The sequence below is a fragment of the Pristiophorus japonicus genome, chromosome 32 (genome assembly GCF_044704955.1).
Source record: "Pristiophorus japonicus isolate sPriJap1 chromosome 32, sPriJap1.hap1, whole genome shotgun sequence".
Lineage (NCBI taxonomy): Eukaryota > Metazoa > Chordata > Chondrichthyes > Pristiophoridae > Pristiophorus > Pristiophorus japonicus.
Window position 1 is genome coordinate 2,425,399 of NC_092008.1, and position 20,098 is coordinate 2,445,496.

A 20,098-nucleotide genomic window follows, 5' to 3' on the forward strand; every position below is an offset into this window, starting at 1 on the left:
GTGATTGGGATTACGGAGACGTGGCTCCAGGATGATCAGGGCTGGGAACTCAACATTCAGGGGTATTCAACATTCAGGAAGGATAGAATAAAAGGAAAAGGAGGTGGGGTAGCATTGCTGGTTAAAGAGGAGATTAATGCAATAGTTAGGAAAGACATTAGCTTGGATGATGTGGAATCTATATGGGTAGAGCTGCAGAACACCAAAGGGCAAAAAACGTTAGTAGGAGTTGTGTACAGACCTCCAAACAGTAATAGGGATGTTGGGGAGGGCATCAAACAGGAAATTAGGGGTGCATGCAATAAAGGTGTAGCAGTTATAATGGGTGACTTTAATATGCACATAGATTGGGCTAGCCAAACTGGAAGCAATACGGTGGAGGAGGATTTCCTGGAGTGCATAAGGGATGGTTTTCTAGACCAATATGTTGAGGAACCAACTAGGGGGGAGGCCATCTTAGACTGGGTGTTGTGTAATGAGAGAGGATTAATTAGCAATCTCATTGTGCGAGGCCCCTTGGGGAAGAGTGACCATAATATGGTGGAATTCTGCATTAGGATGGAGAATGAAACAGTAAATTCAGAGACCATGGTCCAGAACTTAAAGAAGGGTAACTTTGAAGGTATGAGGCGAGAATTGGCTAGGATAGATTGGCGAATGATACTTAGGGGGTTGACTGTGGATGGGCAATGGCAGACATTTAGAGACCGCATGGATGAAGTACAACAATTGTACATTCCTGTCTGGCGTAAAAATAAAAAGGGGAAGGTGGCTCAACCGTGGCTATCTAGGGAAATCAGGGATAGTATTAAAGCCAAGGAAGTGGCATACAAATTGGCCAGAAATAGCAGCGAACCTGGGGACTGGGAGAAATTTAGAACTCAGCAGAGGAGGACAAAGGGTTTGATTAGGACAGGGAAAATGGAGTACGAGAAGAAGCTTGCAGGGAACATTAAGGCGGATTGCAAAAGTTTCTATAGGTATGTAAAGAGAAAAAGGTTGGTGAAGACAAACGTAGGTCCCCTGCAGTCAGAATCAGGGGAAGTCATAACGGGGAACAAAGAAATGGCGGATCAATTGAACAAGTACTTTGGTTCGGTATTCACTAAGGAGGATACAAACAACCTTCCGGATATAAAAGGGGTCAGAGGGTCTAGTAAGGAAGAGGAACTGAGGGAAATCTTTATTAGTCGGGAAATTGTGTTGGGGAAATTGATGGGATTGAAGGCAGATAAATCCCCAGGGCCTGATGGCCTGCATCCTAGAGTACTTAAGGAGGTGGCCTTGGAAATAGCGGATGCATTGACAGTCATTTTCCAACATTCCATTGACTCTGGATCAGTTCCTATGGAGTGGAGGGTAGCCAATGTAACCCCACTTTTTAAAAAAGGAGGGAGAGAGAAAACAGGGAATTATAGACCGGTCAGCCTGACCTCAGTAGTGGGTAAAATGATGGAATCAATTATTAAGGATGTCATAGCAGTGCATCTGGAAAATGGTGACATGATAGGTCCAAGTCAGCATGGATTTGTGAAAGGGAAATCATGCTTGACAAATCTTCTGGAATTTTTTGAGGATGTTTCCAGTAAAGTGGACAAAGGAGAACCAGTTGATGTGGTATATTTGGACTTTCAGAAGGCTTTCGACAAGGTCCCACACAAGAGATTAATGTGCAAAGTTAAAGCACATGGGATTGGGGGTAGTGTGCTGACGTGGATTGAGAACTGGTTGTCAGACAGGAAGCAAAGAGTAGGAGTAAACGGGTACTTTTCAGAATGGCAGGCAGTGACTAGTGGAGTGCCGCAAGGTTCTGTGCTGGGGCCCCAGCTGTTTACATTGTACATTAATGATTTAGACGAGGGGATTAAATGCAGTATCTCCAAATTTGCGGATGATACTAAGTTGGGTGGCAGTGTGAGCTGCGAGGAGGATGCTATTAGGCTGCAGAGTGACTTGGATAGGTTAGGTGAGTGGGCAAATGCATGGCAGATGAAGTATAATGTGGATAAATGTGAGGTTATCCACTTTGGTGGTAAAAACAGAGAGACAGACTATTATCTGAATGGTGACAGATTAGGAAAAGGGAAGGTGCAACGAGACCTGGGTGTCATGGTACATCAGTCATTGAAGGTTGGCATGCAGGTACAGCAGGCGGTTAAGAAAGCAAATGGCATGTTGGCCTTCATAGCGAGGGGATTTGAATACAGGGGCAGGGAGGTGTTGCTACAGTTGTACAGGGCCTTGGTGAGGCCACACCTGGAGTATTGTGTACAGTTTTGGTCTCCTAACTTGAGGAAGGACATTCTTGCTATTGAGGGAGTGCAGCGAAGGTTCACCAGACTGATTCCCGGGATGGCGGGACTGACCTATCAAGAAAGATTGGATCAATTGGGCTTGTATTCACTGGAGTTCAGAAGAATGAGAGGGGACCTCATAGAAACATATAAAATTCTGACGGGTTTAGACAGGTTAGATGCAGAAAGAATGTTCCCAATGTTGGGGAAGTCCAGAACCAGGGGTCACAGTCTGAGGATAAGGGGTAAGCCATTTAGGACCGAGATGAGGAGAAACTTCTTCACCCAGAGAGTGGTGAACCTGTGGAATTCTCTACCACAGAAAGTAGTTGAGGCCAATTCACTAAATATATTCAAAAGGGAGTTAGATGAAGTCCTTACTACTCGGGGGATCAAGGGTTATGGCGAGAAAGCAGGAAGGGGGTACTGAAGTTTCATGTTCAGCCATGAACTCATTGAATGGCGGTGCAGGCTAGAAGGGCTGAATGGCCTGCTCCTGCACCTATTTTCTATGTTTCTATGTTTCTATGTTTACACAATTTGGCACAGACCGGGCACTGAAAACTGCGCCGATGCACTCAGCAGGCTCCCACTAGCCACCACTGAGGGGGCTACCGAGCATGCTGCTGAGATGGTCATAGCTGTTGAAGCTTTCGAAAGCGAAGGCTCACCTGTGACAGCCCGTCAGATTAACGTCTGGACAAATAGAGACCCGCTATTGTCTTTAGTTAAGAAATGTGTCCTGAATGGGGACTGGGCAGCCACGTACGGGGCATGCCCTGAGGAGTTTAAACCGTTTCATAGGCGCAAGGATGAACTCGCGATTCAGGCCGATTGCCTACTGTGGGGAAACCGAGTAGTCATGCCCCAGATGGGCAGAGAGGTGTTCATCAGAGAACTCCACAATGAGCACCCGGGCATTGTCATGATGAAGGCAATTGCCAGGTCACACGTTTGATGGCCAGGGATAGACGCTGATCTGGAACTTAGTGTTCGCAGGTGCAACACGTGTGCCCAGCTGGGCAATGCGCCCAGGGAAGCCCCCCTTAGCCCCTGGCCATGGCCCACCAAGCCTTGGTCACGCATCCATGTGGACTACGCAGGTCCTTTCATGGGAAAAATGTTTTTGGTTGTAGTAGACGCCTACTCCAAATGGATCGAGTGTGACATTTTAAATTCAAGTACATCCTTTGCCACGGTAGAAAGTCTACGGGCAATGTTCGCCGCCCACGGTCTACCGGACATCTTGGTCAGCGACAATGGCCCGTGCTTCACAAGCACTGAATTCCAGGACTTCATGGCAGGCAATGGAATTAACCATGTCAGAACGGCACCGTTCAAGCCGGCCTCAAATGGCCAGGCAGCACGAGCAGTGCAGATAATCAAACAGGGGATGCTCAGAATCCAAGGGGGTTCTCTACAAAGTCGCTTATCACGCCTCCTGTTGGCCAATAGATCCCGACCACACTCACTCACAGGGGTTCCACCCGCAGAGCTACTAATGAAAAGGACGCTCAAAACCAGGTTATCCCTTATACACCCTACTATGAAAGAAATTGTTGAGAGCAGGAATCAGTCACAATGTGACTATCATGACAGGAATGCGAGGGCGCGATGTATTGATGTCAATGACCCTGTTTTTGTCCTTAATTACGCTGCAGGGCCCAAATGGCTTGCAGGCACTGTGGTTGCCAAAGAGGGAAATAGGATTCTGGTAGTTAAACTTATCAATGGACAAATCTGCCGCAAACATGTGGATCAAACTAAAAGGAGGTTCAGCAACCCCACAGAAGAAGCAGAGGAAGAACACGGTGTAGAGTTCACTCCACCACAGGTGACCAAACACCGGAACCAGAGGGAGGAGGGCCCAGTCACTGTGGGCAGTCCGGACAGGCCTGAGGCACCGCAAACAGCAGACACTCAGGCCAGCGCCCAACAACCGGAGCCCCAACTCAGGCGCTCTACAAGAGAGCGTAAACCACCAGAGAGACTCAACCTGTGATCCCAATAAGACTTTGGGGGGGAGGTGATGTCATGTATTCAACTATCATTGTAACCCATGAAGAAGCTGACCTAAGTTATACACCTTGAGAACACTGACCACAGGGGGCGAACTTGTGGGAGACACTCCTAACCTGGACTTTCCGGTATAAAAGGGGAAGCTCCACCCACCTTCATCACTTGAGGTCTTGGTAATAAAGATAACTGGTCACAGAGTGACCTTCTCTCAAGTATGGGCCTCGTGTGCATTTATACTGTATAGTAAGGACATATTAGTAGGGGCTGGAGGAGGTTACAGAGATAGGGAGGGGTGTCGGGGCTGGAGGAGGTTACAGAGATAGGGAGGGTGTAGGGGATGGAGGAGATTACAGAGATAGGGAGGGTGTAGGGGCTGGAGGAGGTTACAGAGATAGGGAGGGTGTAGGGGCTGGAGGAGGTTACAGAGATAGGGAGGGGTGTCGGGGCTGGAGGAGATTATAGAGATAGGGAGGGGTGTAGGGGCTGGAGGAGGTTACAGAGATAGGGAGGGGTGTAGGGCTGGAGGAGGTTACAGAGATAGGGAGGGGTGTAGGGGCTGGAGGAGGTTACAGAGATAGGGAGGGGTGTCGGGGCTGGAGGAGGTTACAGAGATAGGGAGGGTGTAGCGGATGAAGGAGATTACAGAGATAGGGAGGGTGTAGGGGCTGGAGGAGGTTACAGAGATAGGGAGGGGTGTAGGGGCTGGAGGAGGTTACAGAGATAGGGAGGGGTGTAGAGGCTGGAGGGGGTTACAGAGATAGGGAGGGGTGTAGAGGCTGGAGGGGGTTACAGAGATACGGAGGGGTGTAGGGGCTGGAGGAGGTTACAGAGATAGGGAGGGGTGTAGAGGCTGGAGGAGGTTACAGAGATAGGAAGGGGTGTAGAGGCTGGAGGAGGTTACAGAGATAGGGAGGGGTGTAGGGGCTGGAGGGATTTGTAAACAAGGATGAGAATTTTGAAATCGAGGCGTTGCTGGACCGGGAGCCAATGTAGGTCAGCGATGATGGGTGAGCGGGACTCGGTGCGAGTTAGGACACGGGTCAGCGAGCACAAGGGGTGATGGGTGAGCGGGACTCGGTGCGAGTTAGGACATGGGGCAGTGAGCACAGTGGGTGATGGGTGAGCGGGACTCGGTGCGAGTTAGGACACGGGGCAGTGAGCACAGCGGGTGATGGGTGAGTGGGGCTCGGTGCGAGTTAGGACACGGGGCAGTGAGCACAGGGGGTGATGGGTGAGTGGGACTCGGTGCGAGTTAGGACACGGGGCAGTGAGCACAGGGGGTGATGGGTGAGCGGGACTCGGTGCGAGTTAGGACACGGGTCAGCAAGCACAGGGGGTGATGGGTGAGTGGGACTGGGTGCGAGTTAGGACACAGGGTCAGTGAGCACAGGGGGTGATGGGTGAGCGGGACTCGGTGTGAGTTAGGACACGGGGTCAGTGAGCACAGGGGGTGATGGGTGAGCGGGACTCGGTGCGAGTTAGGACACGGGGGGCAGTCGAGTTTTGGATCACCTCTAGTTTACGTCGGGTAGAATGTGGGAGGCCGGCCAGGAGCGCAGCACATTGGAATAGTCAAGTCTGGAGGTAACGGGGGCACGGATGAGGGCTTCAGCAGCGGATGAGCTGAGGCAGGGGCGGAGACGGGCGATGTTACGGAGGGGGAAACAGGCGGGTTTAGTTCTGCTGCGGGAGATGTGGCCGGAAGCTCATTTCAGGGTCAAATATGACAGCGAGCTCGCGAACTGTCTGGTTCAGCCTCGGACAGGAGTTGGGGGACAGGGAGAGGTTCGGTGGCTGGGGCAACGCAGTTTGTGGTGACGTTGTACACCTCTCTCCGGGCATTAGGTGGTTTGAGTGTGGGACAATCCCAAGATAATCAGTTGGCCTGGGAGCGCCCCGAGAGGGGCCTGGGGTGGAAGGGGCGATAGAAAATAACCTGAAGACCAGCCGCAAAAACGTTCCCAATAAATAACGCTCACCACCACAACATGCTCTGCAAAAAAAATGTAATTAAAAAACTGTTGTGTTTCGAATAACTCCACAAGACTGAGTACTGTGAGGTTAAACTGATGTGACCGTAGTCTCTTGAATAAAACTCCAGAGCACCAAAGTAACACGGCAGACAACTTTTTATACTCCCTTGCGCGAGGTGTGCAAGTGACCCTTGGTCCTCCAACAGTTGCGCCCTCTGGTGGCACATCTTACACAGTTACACCGTTTACATACGTAACAGAAACAGTCACCCTTACCGGGAAGTCGATATTATTCAACTCAACTGTAGCCGCTACAGCTTTCACGGGCGGTCCCAGCATGGCGCTCTACGGCACTCTACGGCACCAAGAGGCGGCGACGAGCCGAAAGTACAGCCCAATTGATTGGCTTCGGTCTTCCCGACATTGTACGATCAATAAGACGCATCACGTTCCCGTTCTGTCAGCTTGACTCGATCGGAGCAATGCCACGGGAGGTCCACGCGAGGGGTTGAAATCAGACTGCTCAGTTCCAGCGATCCTGAACCCCGTGATCCGGCCGGCTGGGACTGGGGTGTTCTTTTGTAGTCATCGGCGTCGTCATCACCATCAGAGGCAGTGGACTTGCTTCCACTCTAGTGGCACTGGTTTGCCGCACGCTCCTTCCGCTGCCTGCGCTGGGTTTCTGCACGCTCTCGGCGACGAGACTCGAGGCGCTCAGCGCCCTCCCGGATGCACTTCCTCCACTTAGGGCGGACTGGTCTTTGGGCCCAGGGACTCCCAGGTGTCGGTGGGGATGTTGCACTTTATCAGGGAGGTTTTGAGGGTGGTCCCTTGTAACGTTTCCTCTGCCCACCTTTGGCTCGCTTGCCCGTGAAGGAGTTCCGAGTAGAGCGCTTCCTTTGGGGAGTCTCGTGTCTGGGGGCATGAGGACAATGTGGCCCTGCCCAGCGGAGCTGGTCGAGTGTGGTCAGTGCTTCGATGCTGGGGATGTTGGGCCTGGTCGAGGACGCTAACGTTGGTGTGTCTGTTTGCAGTTGCGTTCCTGTGACTGCAAAAGCTTCTACAGAAATGTGAAGAGAAAAAGATTAGTGAAGACAAATGTAGGTCCCTTGCAGTCAGATTCAGGTGAATTTATAATGGGGAACAAAGAAATGGCAGAACAATTGAACAAATACTTTGGTTCTGTCTTCACGAAGGAAGACACAAATAACTTGCCGGAAATACTAGGGGACCGAGGGTCTAGTGAGAAGGAGGAACTGAAGGAAATCCTTATTAATCAGGAAATGATGTTCGGGAAATTGATGGAATTGAAGGCCGATAAATCCCCAGGGCCTGATAGTCTGCATCCCAGAGTACTTAAGGAAGTGGCCCTAGAAATAGTGGATGTATTGGTGATCATTTTCCAACAGTCTATCGACTCTGGATCAGTCCCTATGGACTGGAGGGTAGCTAATGTAACAACACTTTTTAAAAAGGGAGGGAGAGAGAAAGCGGGTAATTATAGACCGGTTAGCCTGACATCAGTAGTGGGGAAAATGTTGGAATCAATTATTAAAGATGCAATAGCAGCGCATTTGGAAAGCAGTGACAGGATCGGTCCAAGTCAGCATAGATTTGTGAAAGGGAAATCATGCTTGACAAATCTTCTGGAATTTTTTGAGGATGTAACTGGTAGAGTGGACAAGGGAGAACCAGTGGATGTGGTGTATTTGGACTTTCAAAAGGCTTTTGACAAGGTCCCACACAAGAGATTGGTGTGCAAAATCAAAGCACATGGTATTGGGGGTAATGTACTGACGTGGATAGAGAACTGGTTGGCAGACAGGAAGCAGAGAGTCGGGATAAACGGGTCCTTTTCAGAATGGCAGGCAGTGACTAGTGGAGTGCCGCAGGGCTCAGTGCTGGGACCCCAGCTATTTACAATATACATTAATGATTTAGATGAAGGAATTGAATGTAATATCTCCAAGTTTGCAGATGACACTAAGCTGGGTGGCGGTGTGAGCTGTGAGGAGGATGCTAAGAGGCTGCAGGGTGACTTGGACAGGTTAGGTGAGTGGGCAAATGCATGGCACATGCAGTATAATGTAGATAAATGTGAGGTTATCCAGTTTGGTGGCAAAAACAGGAAGGCAGAATATTATCTGAACGGTGACAGATTAGGAAAAGGGGAGGTGCAACGAGACTTGGGTGTCAGGGTACATCAGTCATTGAAAGTTGGCATGCAGGTACAGCAGGCGGTGAAGAAGGCAAATGGCATGTTGGCCTTCATAGCGGGAGGATTTGAGTATAGGAGCAGGGAGGTCTTACTGCAGTTGTACAGGGCCTTGGTGAGACCACACCTTGAATATTGTGTTCAGTTTTGGTCTCCTAATCTGAGGAAGGACGTTCTTGCTATTGAGGGAGTGCAGCGAAGGTTCACCAGACTGATTCCCGGGATGGCAGGACTGACATATGAAGAAAGACTGGATCGACTGGGCTTGTATTCACTGGGATTTAGAAGAATGAGAGGGGACCTCATAGAAACATATAAAATTCTGACGGGATTGGACAGGTTAGATGCAGGAAGAATGTTCCCGATGTTGGGGAAGTCCAGAACCAGGGGTCACAGTCTAAGGATAAGGGGTAGGTCATTTAGGACCGAGATGAGGAGAAACTTCTTCACTCAGAGAATTGAGAACCTGTGGAATTCTCTACCGCAGAGAGTTGTTGAGGCCAGTTCGTTGGATATATTCAAGAGGGAGTTAGATGTGGCCCTTACGGCTGAAGGGATCAAGGGGTATGGAGAGAAAGCAGGAAAGGGGTACTGAGGGAATGATCAGCCATGATCATATTGAATGGTGGTGCAGGCTCGAAGGGCCGAATGGCCTACTCCTGCACCTACTTTCTATGTTTCTATATTACTATGATTCCTCTGGGTATTTTTCTCTTGCAGACATGCACCTGTTCCACGTGCAGTGCGCGTGCGTTTACCACGACCGTCGGGTGGTCGAGATATCTTGGCAAGACGCCTTCGACGGCGCCACTGTCCTGTACTATGACGTCGCCAACAAGACGTTTGTCGCCACCCGGCCGATCGCCCAGGGGGAAGTGGCGAGGCGTAACTCGGACCCAAGCTACCTCGCGTCGATACCACGCCGTATCGAGGCGCTCTGCGATAAAATTAAACACGCCGCCACCACGAGCAACACCACGCTGCCAAAAATGGGTAAGGTCGTTTATAAACACCGCAACCGTGGGCAGTAAATTCCACTCGGACAGTTCCCAAGATGTTAATTTTAGCCTCGGAACATTTCCAGCGACGGGAACAGCAAAGTTCAGTTGTCGCACGTTGACACTGGAGTGCAATGCAAAGGGAAACCTTCCACGCGCGAGAACACGGGCACAACTGAATATCCCGTGCGATGGAGCTGGCTTTGTCAAAGAAAGACCCGCATTACGATAGCGCCTTGCACGACCACCGGACGTCCCAAAGCGCCTCACAGGCAATGGCGTGCTATCGGAGTGCGCTCACTGTTGTAATGTGGGGAACGCCAACCTGCGCACAGCAAGATCCCACACACACAGACGTGACAAATGACCCGGATCGTCTGTTGGTCGAGGGATAAGTATTGGCCCCAGGACACCGGGGAGAACTCCCCCCGCTCTTCTTCCAATAGTGGCCCCGGGATCTTTTACATCCACCCGAGAGGGCAGACGGGGCCTCGGTTTAATGTCTCATCCCGAAATACAGCCCCTCCGACAGTGCGGCACTCCCTCAGTACCGCCCCTCCGACAGTGCGGCGCTCCCTCAGTACCGCCCCTCCAACAGTGCGGTGCTCCCTCAGTACCGCCCCTCCGACAGTGCGGGGCTCCCTCAGTACGGCCCCTCCGACATAGAAAATAGGTGCGGGAGTAGGATATTCGGCCCTTCGAGCCTGCACCACCATTCAATATGATCATGGCTGATCATTCCCTCAGTACCCCATTCCTGCTTTCTCTCCATACCCCTTGATCCCTTTAGTCGTAAGGGCCACATCTAACTCCCTTTTGAATATATCTAACGAACTGGCCCCAACAACTCTCTGTGGTAGAGAATTCCACAGGTTCACAATTCTCTGGGTAAAGAAGTTTCTCCTCATCTCGGTCCTAAATGGCTTACCCCTTATCCTTAGACTGTGACCCCTGGTTCTGGACTTCCCCAACATCGGGAACATTCTTCCTGCATCTAACCTGTCCAGTCCCGTCAGAATTTCATATGTTTTATTGAGATCCCCTCTCATCCTTCTAAACTCCAATGAATATAAGCCCAGTCGATCCAGTCTTTCTTCATATGTCAGTCCTGCCATCCCGGGAATCAGTCTGGTGAACCTTCGCTGCACTCCCTCAATAGCAAGAACGTCCTTCCTCAGATTAGGAGACCAAAACTGACAGCGCAGTGTGGCGCTCCCTCAGTACCGCCCCTCCGACAGTGCGGCGCTCCCTCAGTACTGCCCCTCCGACAGTGCGGCGCTCCTTCAGTACTGCCTCTCCGACAGTGCGGCACTCCCTCAGTACCGCCCCTCCGACAGTGCGGCGCTCCCTCAGTACCGCCCCTCCGACAGTGTGGCGCTCCCTCAGTACCGCCCCTCCGACAGTGCGGCGCTCCCTCAGTACCGCCCCTCCGACAGTGCGGCGCTCCCTCAGTACCGCCCCTCCGACAGTGCAGCACTCCCTCAGTACCGCCCCTCCGACAGTGCGGCGCTCCCTCAGTACCGCCCCTCCGACAGTGCGGCGCTCCCTCAGTACCGCCCCTCCGACAGCGCGGCGCTCCCTCAGTACCGCCCCTCCGACAGCGCGGGGCTCCCTCAGTACCGCCCCTCCGACAGTGCGGCGCTCCCTCAGTACCGCCCCTCCGACAGTGCGGCGCTCCCTCAGTACCGCCCCTCCGACAGTGCGGCGCTCCCTCAGTACCGCCCCTCCGACAGTGCGGCGCTCCCTCAGTACCGCCCCTCCGACAGTGTGGCGCTCCCTCAGTACCGCCCCTCCGACAGTGCGGCGCTCCCTCAGTACCGCCCCTCCGACAGTGCCACGCTCCCTCAGTACCGCCCCTCCGACAGTCCCTCAGTACCGCCCCTCCGACAGTGCGGCGCTCCCTCAGTACCGCCCCTCCGACAGTGCGGCGCTCCCTCAGTACCACCCATCCGACTGTGCGGCGCTCCCTCAGTACCGCCCCTCCGACAGTGCGGCGCTCCCTCAGTACTGCCCCTCCGACAGTGCGGCGCTCCCTCAGTACTGCCTCTCCGACAGTGCGGCGCTCCCTCAGTACTGCCCCTCCGACAGTGCAGCGCTCCCTCAGTACCGCCCCTCCGACAGTGCGGCGCTCCCTCAGTACTGCCCCTCCGACAGTGCGGCGCTCCCTCAGTACTGCCCCTCCGACAGTGCGGCGCTCCCTCAGTACCGCCCCTCCGACAGTGCGGCGCTCCCTCAGTACTGCCCCTCCGACAGTGCAGCGCTCCCTCAGTACCGCCCCTCCGACAGTGCGGCGCTCCCTCAGTACTGCCCCTCCGACAGTGCGGGGCTCCCTCAGTACCGCCCCTCCGACAGTGCGGCGCTCCCTCAGTACATCCCCTCCAACAGTGCGGCGCTCCCACAGCCCTGCACTGGAGTGTCAGCCTAGATTTTTGTGCTCAATGCCTGGAGTGGGACTCGAAGCCACAACGTTCTGACTCAGGAGCGAGAGCGCTGCCCCACTGAGTCACAGCGGACACGAAGAGAGGACTCGCTGCAAAATTAACCAGAACATAAATCATTCCCTTTACATTGCACAACCCAAATAAAGTTATGTCGCAAAATGATATATACATATCAATCACTCTCACCTACTTCCTTCGCATAGCGCCAGCACAGCTTGTACACCAGTTTTCTCTGGCAGGGCAGTGCGAAGCGTTACTGATGCAGCACAAAACCAAATGTCGTATCCTCATCGATACCCCGGTGCTACACTCCCAGGGGGATGGGAACACAAGAAATAGGAGCAGGAGGAGGCCGTTCAGCCCCTCGAGCCTGTTACATTAGGGACAGGAGGAGGCCGTTCAGCCCCTCGAGCCTGTTACATTAGGGACAGGAGGAGGCCGTTCAGCCCCTCGAGTCTGTTACATTAGGGACAGGAGGGGGCCGTTCAGCCCCTCGAGCCTGTTACATTAGGGACAGGAGGAGGCCGTTCAGCCCCTCGAGCCTGTTACATTAGGGACAGGAGGAGGCCGTTCAGCCCCTCGAGCCTGTTACATTAGGAACAGGAGGAGGCCGTTCAGCCCCTCGAGCCTGTTACATTAGGGACAGGAGGAGGCCGTTCAGCCCCTCGAGCCTGTTACATTAGGGACAGGAGGAGGCCGTTCAGCCCCTCGAGCCTGTTACATTAGGGACAGGAGGAGGCCTTTCATCCCCTCGAGCCTGTTACATTAGGAACAGGAGGAGGCCGTTCAGTCCCTCGAGCCTGTTCCATTAGGGACAGGAGGAGGCCGTTCAGTCCCTCGAGCCTGTTACATTAGGGACAGGAGGAGGTCATTCGGCACGGGGTTAGATACAGAGTAAAGCTCCCTCTACACTGTCCCATCAAACACTCCCAGGGCAGGTACAGCACGGGGTTAGATACAGAGTAAAGCTCCCTCTACACTGTCCCATCAAACACTCCCAGGGCAGGTACAGCACAGGGTTAGATACAGAGTAAAGCTCCCTCTACACTGTCCCATCAAACACTCCCAGGGCAGGTACAGCACGGGGTTAGATACAGAGTAAAGCTCCCTCTACACTGTCCCATCAAACACTCCCAGGGCAGGTACAGCACAGGGTTAGATACAGAGTAAAGCTCCCTCTACACTGTCCCATCAAACACTCCCAGGGCAGGTACAGCACGGGGTTAGATACAGAGTAAAGCTCCCTCTACGCTGTCCCATCAAACACTCCCAGGGCAGGTACAGGGGGTTAGATACAGAGTAAAGTTCCCTCTACACTGTCCCATCAAACACTCCCAGGGCAGGTACAGGGGGTTAGATACAGAGTAAAGCTCCTTCTACACTGTCCCATCAAACACTCCCAGGACAGGTACAGGGGGTTAGATACAGAGTAAAGCTCCCTCTACACTGTCCCATCAAACACTCCCAGGGCAGGTACAGGGGGTTAGATACAGAGTAAAGTTCCCTGTACATGGCCCACGGTATAACCTGCTGTCTGTCCTTGTCTGTTTTCACAGCTCCCATGTCCATCAACACCTTTGTTCGGACGGAAGGCGGGCGGGATTATTTGGTGTGCTTGGCGACGAACTTCTTTCCCCGTGAGATTGACCTGAGATGGGTCAGAGACGGGGGAGGGGCTGTCCAGGGAGCAGACAGGACTCGGGTGGTACCTCAAAGGGATGGGACCTTTCAGGCCTGGAGTGTCCTGCCCTTGGCCGGAGGTGCTGACCGTTCGACCTCCTGTCAAGTGGAACACGCGGCCATCAACGGCAAACTCGTGGTGCAACTCGGTAAGTTCAGCAACTCGGGGAAGCTCAGACACAGAGGTCGCCGTAAGACCCAACCGTGATATCTCTAACACCCCAAACACACAACACACGCTGTAAATGGCCCCGAGCAGAACTGTATCACATGACCTTGACACATGACCTTTTATTGTCACTGCATCAGTAGTAGTTATTACATCAGAAGTCCATTACACTTTCTCCCTCCTTATTGAAGAAGTAATCATCACAGAGGATGTAACGAACAGGATGGATAAAGGGGAACCAGTGGATGTGGTATATTTGGATTTCCAGAAGGCATTTGACAAGGTGCCACATAAAAGGTTACTGCACAAGATAAAAGTTCACGAGGTTGGGGGTAATATATTAGCATGGATAGAGGATTGGCTAACTAACAGAAAACAGAGAGTCGGGATAAATGGGTCATTCTCTGGTTGGCAACCAGTAACTAGTGGGGTGCCACAGGGATCAGTGCTGGGTCCCCAACTATTTACAATCTATATTAACGACTTGGAAGAAGGGACTGAGTGTAACGTGGCCAAGTTTGCTGACGATACAAAGATGGGAGGAAAAGCAATGTGTGAGGAGGACACAAAAAATCTGCAAAAGGACACAGACAGGCTCAGTGAGTGGGCAAAACATTTGGCAGATGGAGCATAATGTGGGAAAGTGTGAGGTCGTTCACTTTGGCAGAAAAAAAAATCAAAGAGCAAGTTATTATTTAAATGGAGAAAGAGTGCAAAGTGCCGCAGTACAGCGGGACCTGGGGGTTACTTGTACATGGAACACAAAAGGATAGTATGCAGGTACAGCAAGTGATCAGGAAGGGCCAATGGTATCTTGGCCTTTATTGCAAAGGGGATGGAGTATAAAAGCAGGGAAGTCTTGCTCCAGTTATACATTGAATGGCGGTGCAGGCTCGAGGGGCCGAATGGCCTACTGATCCTATTCCCGGACACCACCCGGTTCGGGTTCCCATCAGCGGGGAACTTCGGCGATACTGTTCTTGCGGTGAACAGCTGGCCCAGTAACTGTGCTCTCTTCAGATCGGAACAGGAATGCTGAGAATGAAACTTTGATCACCATCGGAGCTGTGCTGGGGATACTGGGACTGAGCGCTGCTGTGGTGACCACGATCGTGTATCACTGCGCCATCAACCGTAAGCACCTTGCGCCCGTTACCAACGATCGTTAATGTCGCGGGTTTAATTGGGGGTCTGATGCGATGGCGCCTTTCGTGCTGACTTTAGGGGAGAGCACAAATGTGTTTCCACTCACTGCCTGTGTTTCTGGTGCGTGTAAAAATGGGGCTTTTAGTATGTCGAGGGGGAGTGTTCTTTTACTGTTGGTTCCCGGGGCTGGGGGCGTCACTGGCAAGGCCGGCATTTATTGCCCGTCCGCTAATCGCCCGCGAGAAGGTGGCGCTGACCCTTATACAACTGAGGGGCTCGCTGGGCCAGGTCAGAGGGCAGTTACAAGTCACGCACACAGTGCTGTGGGCCTGGACTCGCATAGCGGCCAGACCGGGTAAGGGCGGTAGATTTCCTTCCCTGAAGGACACATTACTGAACCCGATGGGTTTTAACGGCAAGTTCCGTTACCGTCAGAGCTGTTCAATTGAGTTCAAACTCCCCAGCCGCCCTGAACTGGTGTCCCTGGATCGTTAGTCCAGGGCTCAGAATTCCTGGCCCAGTAATATACCCACCGTCATCATCGGCAGTCCCTCGGGATCGAGGAAGACTTGTTTCCACTCCTAACACGAGTCCTTAGGTGGCTGAACAGTCCAATACGGGAGCCACAGTCCCTGTCACAGGTGGGACAGACAGTGGTTGAGGGAAGGGGAGGGTGGGACTGGTTTGCCGCACGCTCCTTCCACTGCCTGCGCTTGGTTTCTGCACGCTCTCGGCGACGAGACTCGAGGTGCTCAGCGCCCTCCCGGATGCACTTCCCTCCACTGAGGGCGGGACTGGTCTTTGGGCCCAGGGACTCCCAGGTGTCGTTGGGGATGTTGCACTTTATCAGGGAGGCTTTGAGAGTGGTCCCTGTAACGTTTCCTCTGCCCACCTTTGGCTCGTTTGCCCGTGAAGGAGTTCCGAGTAGAGCGCTTGCTTTGGGAGTCTCGTGTCTGGGGGACATGCGGACAATGTGGCCCTGCCCAGCGGAGCAGGTTGAGTGTACATAACCACTGTGCTACCACACCCCACAGGACAAGGGATGGGTTAACGAAAGGAGATAGTCAAAATAAACGGGATCTTTAAACAGATACGCTTTGAAATTAAAGTTTGAGGTATGACGGAGTAAAGGTGTGTCAGTCTGGCTCAGTGGGCAGCTCCCTCGCCTCAGCGTCAGAAGGTCGTGGGGTCAAGTCCCACTCCAGGAACTCGAGTACAGAATCCAGGCTGACCCTCCCAGTGCAGTACTGAGGGAGTGCCGCAGTGTCGGAGGGGCAGTACTGAGGAGCGCTGCAGTGTTGGAGAGGCAGTACTGAGGGAGTGCCGCACTGTCGAAGGGGCGGTACTGAGGGAGTGCCGCAGTGTCGGAGGGGCAGTACTGAGGAGCGCTGCACTGTCGAAGGGGCGGTACTGAGGGAGTGCCGCACTGTCGGAGGGACGGTACTGAGGGAGTGCCGCACTGTCGGAGGGGCGTTACTGAGGGAGCGCCGCACTGTCGGAGGGGCAGTACTGAGGAGCGCTGCACTGTCGAAGGGGCGGTACTGAGGGAGTGCCGCACTGTCGGAGGGGCAGTACTGAGGGAGTGCCGCACTGTCGGAGGGACGGTACTGAGGGAGTGCCGCACTGTCGGAGGGGCGTTACTGAGGGAGCGCCGCACTGTCGGAGGGGCAGAACTGAGGGAGTGCCGCACTGTCGGAGGTGCGGTACTGAGGGAGCGCCGCACTGTCGAAGGGGCAGTACTGAGGGAGTGCAGCACTGTCGGAGGGGCAGTACTGAGGGAGCGCCGTACTGTCGGAGGGGCGGTGCTGAGGGATTGCCGCAGTATCGGAGGGGCGGTACTGAGGGAGCGTCGCACTGTCGGAGGGGCGGTACTGAGGGAGTGCCGCACTGTCGGAGGGGCAGTACTGAGGGAGTGCCGCACTGTCGGAGGGGCAGTACTGAGGGAGCGCCGCACTGTCGGAGGTGCCGTATTTCGGATGAGACATTAAACCGAGTCCCGTCTGCCCTCTCGGGTGGATGTAAAAGATCCCGGGGCCACTATTGGAAGAAGAGCAGGGGGAGTTCTCCCCGGTGTCCTGGGGCCAATATTTATCCCTCGACCAACATCACTAAAACAGACGATCTGGGTCATTATCACATCACTGTGTGTGGGAGCTTGCTGTGCGCAAATTGGCGTTTCCCACATTGCAACAGCGAGCGCACTCCGATAGTACCTCATTGGCTGTGAGGCGGTTTGGGACGTCCTGAGAGGGTGTTAGGCGCTATATAAATGCTTCATTCTTCTTTCAAAGACTTCACCAGTTTAAATGATAATCCTTGTTCGCGGAGGGAGAGTGAGAGAGAGAGAGAGAGAGAGAGAGAGGGGGAGAGAGAGAGCGAGAGCAAGAGAGAGAGAGACAGAACGAGAGCAAGAGAGAGAGAGAGAGAGTGAGAGAGACAGAGAGAGCGAGAGGGACAGAGAGAGCGAGGGAGAGCGAGGAGGGGAGGGAGCAGAGGAGGAGATTAAAAGCCGGTGAAATAAAAGAGGGAGGGGGAGGGTACATTTGAAAGACGCCCGTCCCTGATGACAAACTGCTCACCGTACCTTTCTCATTCCAGGTTGCAAACGCTCCAAGATCCAGTCGACGGGTGAGATGCACAGTCCTTTAACTCTGAATCATTTTGGGGCCAGGGGGGGTATATTTTGGGGTGGAGAGGGTTAACAGTTTGCCGATCCTTCTCGTTGCAGCCAAGTTCACGAGGCGTACGGGACCATGTGGATCGAATCCCTGCCAGGCCAGTGTGCGGAGCAGTGAATCCAACTCCTCCAACTCCAGCGGCTCCTCGGGTAAGGGAGGTATTCGTAAACCGTGTCACTGATCAACGGCGGCACAATTCGGGGCAGGAGGGGGGTCACTCGGTCCCTCGAGTCTGTTACATTAGGGACAGGAGGAGGCCGTTCAGCCCCTCGAGCCTGTTACATTAGGGACAGGAGGAGGCCGTTCAGCCCCTCGAGCCTGTTACATTAGGGACAGGAGGAGGCCGTTCAGCCCCTCGAGCCTGTTACATTAGGGACAGGAGGAGGCCGTTCAGCCCCTCGAGCCTGTTACATTAGGGACAGGAGGAGGCCGTTCAGCCCCTCGAGCCTGTTACATTAGGGACAGGAGGAGGCCGTTCAGCCCCTCGAGTCTGTTACATTAGGGACAGGAGGAGGCTTTTCAGCCCCTCGAGTTTGTTACATTAGGAACAGGAGGAGGCCGTTCAGCCCCTCGAGCCTGTTACATTAGGAACAGGAGGAGGCCGTTCAGCCCCTCGAGCCTGTTACATTAGGGACAGGAGGAGGCTTTTCAGCCCCTCGAGTTTGTTACATTAGGGACAGTAGGAGGCCGTTCAGCCCCTCGAGCCTGTTACATTAGGAACAGGAGGAGGCCGTTCAGCCCCTCGAGCCTGTTACATTAGGGACAGGAGGAGGCCGTTCAGCCCCTCGAGCCTGTCGGAGTGGCGGTACTGAGGGAGCACCGCACTGTCGGAGGGGCAGTACTGAGGGAGCGCCGCACTGTCGGAGGGGCGGTACTGAGGGAGTGCCGCACTGTCGGAGGGGCGGTACTGAGGGAGTGCCGCACTGTCGGAGGGGCTGTATTTCGGATGAGACATTAAACCGAGGCCCCGTCTGCCCTCTCGGGTGGATGTAAAAGATCCCGGGGCCACTATTAGAAGAAGAGCAGGGGGAGTTCTCCCCGGTGTCCTGGGGCCAATATTTATCCCTCGACCAACAGACGATCTGGGTCTTTATCACGTCTCTGAGTGTGGGATCTTGCTGTGCACAAGTTGGCTGCCGCGATGACATCAGTGAGCGCACTTCAAAGGGTACTTCATTGGCTGTGAGGCACTTTGAGACGTCCGGTGGACGTGAAAGGCGCTATCTAAATGCAAGTCCTTTCATTATCTCAATAAACCTCGATCGATCGGACGAGGGTCTGGGGTTAGGGGGGGGGTGGGGAGAGGTTGCGGGGGAGGGGGTGAATAAGGAAATAACCGTTGTATCTGTCCAGCTCGTTGGACGACAATCCAAGGCCTGAGCTTCGAGGCGGATGAACTGACAATTTATTCTCTTCCCTTTCAGCCGAGGGGTTAACGAAATCCACCGCCTGAGGTAATGGTTCCGTCACGTATGGCCACGGTTACCACGGTGATGTCTGTAAGCGAGGAGGGGGGGGAACGGGAGTGTGGGCTGTCCACGAGGGTCCCGGAAATCTCCGGGGCAGACCGACAATCCCAGAACGGTTCTGGACAACGAGCGGGGGTTCGATAAACCCCCTGCACCCCCTGGGAGGTGGTACTGAGGGAGCGCCGCACTGTCGGAGGGGCGGTACTGAGGGAGCGCCGCACTGTCGGAGGGGCGGTACTGAGGGAGTGCCGCACTGTCGGAGGGGCGGTACTGAGGGAGTGCCGCACTGTCGGAGGGGCGGTACTGAGGGAGTGCCGCACTGTCGGAGGGGCGGTACTGAGAGAGTGCCGCACTGTCAGAGGGGCGGTACTGAGGGAGCCCCGCACTGTCGAAGGGGCGGTACTGAGGGAGTGCCGCACTGTCGGAGGGGCGGTACTGAGGGAGCGCCGCTCTATCGGAGGGGCGGTACTGAGGGAGTGCCGCACTGTCGGAGGGGCAGTACTGAGGGAGTGCCGCACTGTCGGAGGGGCGGTACTGAGGGAGTGCCGCACTGTCGGAGGGGCGGTACTGAGGGAGTGCCGCACTGTCGGAGGGGCGGTACTGAGGGAGCGCCGCTCTATCGGAGGGGCGGTACTGAGGGAGCGCCGCACTGTCGGAGGGGCGGTACTGAGGGAGCGCCGCACTGTCGGAGGGGCGGTACTGAGGGAGTGCCGCACTGTCGGAGGGGCGGTACTGAGGGAGTGCCGCACTGTCGGAGGGGCGGTACTGAGGGAGTGCCGCACTGTCGGAGGGGCGGTACTGAGGGAGTGCCGCACTGTCGGAGGGGTGGTACTGAGGGAGTGCCGCACTGTCCGAGGGGCGCTACTGAGGGAGTACCTCCTCCTTTAATCTCCTTCTCCTTCCCGCCGTAGATCGCACGGACCACGCCGACGATGATGAACGTTCCCGGCCGAGTCTGAAGACTTTATTTCCGCGTGTGTCCGCCTCAATTTTCTGGGTTTTTTTGTTTCCGACGA

At 54.3% G+C, this 20,098-nt stretch overlaps 1 long non-coding RNA gene across 1 annotated transcript; it reads left to right on the plus strand.

The window, feature by feature from the left end:
* The first annotated feature begins 14,831 nt into the window (after positions 1–14,831).
* On the plus strand, positions 14,832–20,098 carry LOC139240592 (uncharacterized). Its single transcript, XR_011588728.1, has 5 exons — positions 14,832–14,923; positions 17,534–17,563; positions 17,664–17,762; positions 19,038–19,067; positions 19,994–20,098. It is a non-coding gene; the product is annotated as an uncharacterized lncRNA (long non-coding RNA).